This window comes from Mus caroli, unplaced genomic scaffold (assembly GCF_978045245.1).
Source record: "Mus caroli unplaced genomic scaffold, Mus_caroli_1 scaffold_17, whole genome shotgun sequence".
Taxonomy (NCBI): Eukaryota; Metazoa; Chordata; class Mammalia; order Rodentia; family Muridae; genus Mus; species Mus caroli.
In genome coordinates, this window is record NW_028227272.1 from 16,662,955 (window position 1) to 16,669,475 (window position 6,521).

The following is a 6,521-nucleotide window of genomic DNA, read 5'->3' on the forward strand; positions in this document are numbered from 1 at the left end:
TCTCTCTCTCTTTCTCTCTCTCTCTCTCTCTCTCTGTCTTTCACACACACACATACACACACACACACACACACACACACATATTATATGCATACATCACACACCCACACCATACACATACAAAACATATCTCAAACATCCATACACACCATAATTTTAAAAATGTAAAGTGGAAATGTGATTAATAAAGACAGACATTTGAGTATCAACCTTTACTCTCTCCATATTCCCACACAGGTGAATACATCTGTGTACATTACACATACACACACATACAGAGGGGAGGGGGGATGGAAACATGAAACTTCCTTAGTTTACATAATGAAAAGTGCTCTCTGTACCTTTTATTTTTACACTAACAGAATTTTGTTGAATACAAGCAGACTGCACAAACATTAAGTGTACAATTGCTAAATATTAACATAATCATGACATGATACACATCAAAAAACGAAACACTTCCACCCTCTCACAAAGTTCCTTATGGCTTTTGAGCACTCCACAGGAACCTCAGCACCTGGTCCCAGAACTCAGCACTGGCAGAGCACAGTGAACATGAGCCCTGAACATTTACTGTCTTTATGTCCATCAGCCCAGGAGGAGACTTCATGTGGATCTCTTAGTTGATGGCAGGGAAGGACCAGGCAGCTGTCAGAATTCTATTGATGGTTTGCAGACTGCAGCACAGCAGGCATCAGGCACGTGTCCAGCTTTGGAGAGGTGCTGATTACTGGAAGTGCTTATGTAAGAGAAAGGACCAATTAATCAGCTTATTAAATGCTTGCTTCTCACAGAGTATAAAATTTTGTTTTTAACAAAATCTAAAATGTTCGATTTATCAATAAAAACTTGGAAGCCAGATGCTGTGGTGAAAGCCTGCTAGCTCAGAGAGGCAGAGAAAGCATCCAGCTGACCTTCCTTATCAGCTGACCTCCCAAAAAAGTTGTGCTCCCTGTAATCTCCTTGTCTCTGTCACCTTGTTTGCCTGCAGAGACAACTAACACACTTTGCTGAACTCCCTGACACCGGAAACTGGAAAAGGCATTCTGACCATTTCTATAACCTTTGATAATTCTACTTCTGGGTGTGGGGAGCCATCACCTGCATAATTCCAAATGAAAACCATCAAGGACCTAGAGAATACTAAGAAAATATGTAAAGCATCCAATCTCTCAAATTTTAAAAAAATAAAAATTCCTGTTTTATTGTTAGCATTCTGGGTGCTCTGCCTGCATTTTTAAAACTCTCTCCAATGGCTTCTCAAATCACTAGAACTTTTTAAGAGTATCTTTTAAGATTTACTTAGAGAGAGAGAGAGACAGACAGAGACAGAGACAGAGACAGAGACAGAGACAGAGACAGAGACAGAGACAGAGTATAAGTGCAGGTGTGCATAGAAGCCAGAGGTGTTGGGGATGGAAGTTAAGGCAATTGGACCAAGTGGATGTGAGTGCTTGGAACCCAATACCCATCCTTTGCCAGATTAGTACATAGTCTTAATTAAACCTGAGCCATTTCTTCAGGACCTGAACATTAAAATGCAGATTATATGTAACTACATTTAAATTTCTTTCATGTGTGTATATATTTCATGAAGATTCTACAGTGTAGGCTTTCATGTGGTCTTTCAAAGGGCCTTTAGTGTTGTTGGTCTCTCCCTACATTCCACCCTTTACCCAGCTCTCCTATCCCTTCTCCCCCACCCCCACCCCATCCTATTTAATCCTCCCATTCTAGTTTCCCATTTGTTTCTCCATAACACTATTTTCTATTTCCCCTTCCTTGGGAGGTCCCCTTATATCCCCTTGTCCCTTCCAAGGTTCCTGTCCTAGCAAGTTTTATGTCAACTTGACACAAGCTAAAATCATCTAAGAAGAGGGAACCTCGACTGGGAAGAAATGCTTCTATAAGATTGGGCTATAGGCAGGCAAGGTTTTAGAGCATTTTCTTAATGACTGATTGATGAGGGAGGCCCACCCCTGGGCTGGTGGTCCTGGGTTCTAATAGAAAGCAGGCTAAGCAAACAATGAGGAACAGGCTAGTAAGCAGCATCCTTCCATGGCTTCTGCATCAACTTTTAGGTTCTTGCCTTGTTTCTGCCTTGGCTTCCCTCAATGTATGTGAACCATCTAGGATGGTTCTATTTCCTGGTTGTTACGAATAGAGCAGCAATGAACATGGATGAGAAGGAATCTCTGCAGTAAGGTGTAGAGTCCTTTGCATATATGCCTAACTAGACATCTTATGCCACCAAGTAAAACTTCCAGTGCTAGGAATGGGTTATATCTTGTTAAGTCATTAGCCAAAGAAGCCCTGTGGAGAACCCCCTTCAAACATTAGAGGCTACTGCCAAGATTATTGGTTGACCTCCACAACCCAATGGCAAGGTCCTATTGTTGAAGATAACATCAACTAATGTCATTGAATACAAAGTCAATCTGGTTCTCAACTAGAAGCTTCACTCCTACTGACTAGCAGTTCACGTTCTGGAAGATGCCCTAAATGCTAGGGGAGAAAGCAGTCATGAATATCACCCAGCTACAAACCTTAAAACCTACAAAAAACCAACCTGCAAAATACACTGGTGCAATTGTAGCACAAATTTTAGGGGAGGAATCGCCACTTTTGTTTGAACTTAAGGCTCATTCCATGAGACAGAACCCACACCTGACACTGCTTAAGTGGCTAAGAACACGGAATTAGGTAGATCATGGGCCTAAGGGAAATTCCACTATTATTAATCTGCTATAAAAGCAGTAAAATTATTTTTAATGACATGTTGCTATACCCATAAATCAGTGTCTTGCTTAGCCCCCATCAGAGAATCTTCTTCTTGCAAAAGACAGGAATTAATAGAGAACTACAACTGGGCAATGTGCAGAGAGTGAGAGACTTTGGAGCACTCAGTCCTAAATGTGATGTCTCTGTCAAACCCCTCCCCCACAGAGATCTGTGCAGAAGAGGAGATGGAAAGATTATAAAAGCCACAGGTGGTGGATGAGTCTAAGGAAACAGTGACTTCGAATCACAAAAGAACAAATAAGTTTAACCCAGATGGAGGAACAAATAAGTTTAACTGAATTGGGGAGGTGGAAGCCAGGTCCTACTCTGAACCAAGTATCTGCAATAGATGACTGCTGGGAAAGGGGAAAGCAGTTTTCTCCTGTATAGTGCCACTGAGTATCAACCCCACTCCAGAGCAGTCCTCATGCCTAGGAGTAATTGGCCAACACAAAATCCATTTTGCTAGCCTGCAGGTGATTCCACTAGGCTCCTCCCAGGGACCTAGCAACTCTTTATGGCATCAACTGCCTGGCCAGGTGCAGGCGGAATATAAAAGGACTGCTCACCACACCAGTTCACAGGCTCTCTGTTCCCACATGTTCCTGTCTGTTTGAACCCTCCCCTCCTCCTTCCCCTCCTCCTCCTCCTCCTCCTTCTCCTCCACCACCACACCACCACCTCCTCCTCCTCTCTGACTTCTGTCCTCCTCTGTTCCCCCTTCTCTGCCCTTGTGGCTCTGTCTGCCTCTAACCCTTCTCCAGGTCCTCACTCCCCTCACTTTCCCTAAATAAACCTCCCTTATACCAGGTCTGTTGAATGGTGTGATTTCTCAGGGGTGTGATTTTTCTTTCTTGGCATGGGATCACCAGGTACCATATCTACCACCACCAGCACCACCCTCCGTATTATATTTCATAGAAATCTTCATGTGTTTCTGTAGTACTAGTACTCGTAGTAGTACTTGTTGTTGTTGGATTTTTGTTTATTTTAATTTTGTTGGATTTTTTATTGGTCGTTTGTTTTGATTTTTGATTTTTGTTGTTTGTTTTTGAAAAAGAGAATACATGAAGTTGGGAGGATAGGGTAGGGAGGCAGAGAGAATATGGGGATAGTTGGGAAGGGGAAATATGATCAAAATACATTGTATGAAAACTTCTTGAATAAAAAAATAAAATGCAACAGAATTGCCTAGCTGGGCCGTGCGTGGTCTGGTCTCAGTGGGATAGGATAGGTCTCACTGGTCCTAATGAGACTTGATGTGCCAAGGTGTGTTGGTGTGTGTTTTGGGGGGGGGCTGCTCCCCTTCTCTAAGGAGAAGGGGAAGGGAGAATGGGAGAGGGGGTGGAGGTGGGACTGGGAGGAGAGGAGAGAGTGACCACCGGTGGTGGGTAAAGTGAATGAGTAAATTAATTAATGAATGAAAAATAAAATGCAGATTCCAATTCAATGAGGCAAATATTCTGCATTTCTAACATTAAAAATATAAAAACTTAATGCTGTTGATTCCACCTGGAATGGAGCACACACTGTCCTAGTCTCTACACAGGTCTCTGTTCTTGCCTGTTGGGTGTGGAACTGAGAACAGAGATGCTGTCTGGGGGCTGTCTACTAGACTGTTTCTCATATCACTCAATAAAAATCATTATCTAGATGTACACAAATATTTCTGGAAATTGAAGCCTCAGGCAATGTCAGCTTAGGGTTAACAGCCTGAGGAATATATCAGTCTTAGCTCTGCTTAACTCCCTAAGAAGTTTCTCTCATTCTCTCAAAATACATCCTCTTCTCACAACTAACTGTAGAATTAACAACCTGTAAAATTAGTACAATCAATTTTAGTAAACTTAGGGCAAAGATTGATATTTGAATTTGAGACCTATATTTTGTGTGGTGTACAGTTGAGCACATGCGTATTTTAAGTATGAAAGCAAAGTCTGACTGTGTAGCAAATATACTGTGACACTTGCCTTTGAAAATCTAACCCATGCCCTTTACAAGTACAGAGGCTTGTACAGAATACAGCATCTGCAGGAATGACTTCCATCAGAAACTGGAATTTACTAGAGAAGTACACTTCTTTTAATAACTCACTTCATTCAAGGAAACAGACTAAATATTAAAGAAGAAACTAGAGCAACAGAGGCACTGGGTTTAATTCATGACCAAAGAAGAATAAATGTAACATAAACATTTTCAGAGAAAAAAAAAAAGCCTCCCAGCAGGGAAGCCCTCCAAGGGGCTCACAGGAAGGCTCTCCACAGGAGCAGCAGGTGGGCCTTCCACAGAGCAGAACCCCTGAAAGCAAGCAAGGGCTACAGTTAACAGCATCTGCCTTGCTAGCTTCCATGTCCTTGAGAGAGACAGAGAGGACTGCTCAGAGCCCACGCACGAGAAGTGCTACCCTTCCCACTCAATGTGTTACTAGATCACATGTCTAACGAGAATCCTCCAGACTCAACACTTTCCTTCAGCCCGTCAACTTAATCACGTGTATTCTTATTTTCATTATATAAGAGCCATACATTTCTTTTTAAATAGAAAGTGTACCTGAACAAAAATTTTAAAATGCTATTCTTTTACCTTGATGAACTAGTTATCACATTGGTAGGTGATATTCAATATGCATATAGATCTGCACACACATCTGTGCTTTGAAAATAAGCCTTCTCGGCTGCAACATGCTATCTTATCACCTGGTTCTTTCAGGTGATCATCTATTTTTATTGTGAATCTATCTCAATAAATGACTACTTCCGGGATTATAATAGCTAATTGGTGCTTCTTTAAAACTCTTTTTAACAAGAAACATAGTTGTAAAATAATTCTTTAAATTTAATTCTGAAATCTCTTAGTTAAGCCATGATTGTAGTAGCAATGAGAATGAATGGGGAAAAATGCAAACACGGCATTACCTTTATTTGCTCTGTATTCCAGGCTGGTGCAGCTCCCCAAGAAACGATGGTAGGCCCTCATCTCTGCCTCTGCTATCCGCACCACCATGTATGGTGAGTATCTGGGGTCTGGCTCCTCGCATTGCCTGCACAGAACAGAGATGGAGTTCCAGGATGCAAGGCCACCATCTTCTCTGGCCTCCATCCTGCTCTAGGTACTGGCTGCACTGGTGTAGTTAAACCTCCTCCTACCTAATCTCCCTGAAGATCACTCAAGGTTTCTTCGAGAGAGAGCTGATCCTGGGGATTAGTGAGTGCTGACAGATTAGGCTTCCACAGACTTCCAGAACTCATTTTGAAACAGAAGGGGTGCTGAGGGGTGAAGACAGCATCGCATCATGAGATAAGCCATCGGTTAAATTATTAAAACAATTAAAATTATTAAATTCAACTTTAAAACATGGATAAAAATTTGAAAGGATATTCTTTGGAAGATTATTTCTGTCAGGTCAGTTTAACTCGGCTTTTCTTCCAAGCTCTCTAGGCTGCCAAAGCAGAAGCCAATTTAGCACTGCCGCCTGCTGCTAAGGGAATTTACCATCTAAGGAGGCCCCAGGCTGACACAGCAAATGGTAAATGGCTCAAAAGCCCCAGCTGCTCCAGAGAAACAGCTGCAAGTATGACATCAGTTTCCTAGTGAAGAAGAATGCTCTGTCTTGCTGTGGTAGCAAGAGCTGCACTAGAACCACAAGAAAAATGACTTCATGTTGCAGAGCTAACCTGGGCAAAGACACAGGAAAGAGGCTGCCTTTTCCTGATACATTTTATTTTGGTTTTATGTGATTA

General features: G+C 42.0%; 1 long non-coding RNA gene across 1 annotated transcript; it reads right to left on the minus strand.

Moving 5' to 3' along the window:
- Positions 1–243: 243 nt before the first annotated feature.
- On the minus strand, positions 244–6,246 carry LOC110312104 (uncharacterized). The gene is made up of 3 exons (XR_003835106.2): positions 5,928–6,246; positions 5,697–5,821; positions 244–739 (listed from the first exon to the last, which is right to left on the minus strand). It is a non-coding gene; the product is annotated as an uncharacterized LOC110312104 (long non-coding RNA).
- Positions 6,247–6,521: the final 275 nt, after the last annotated feature.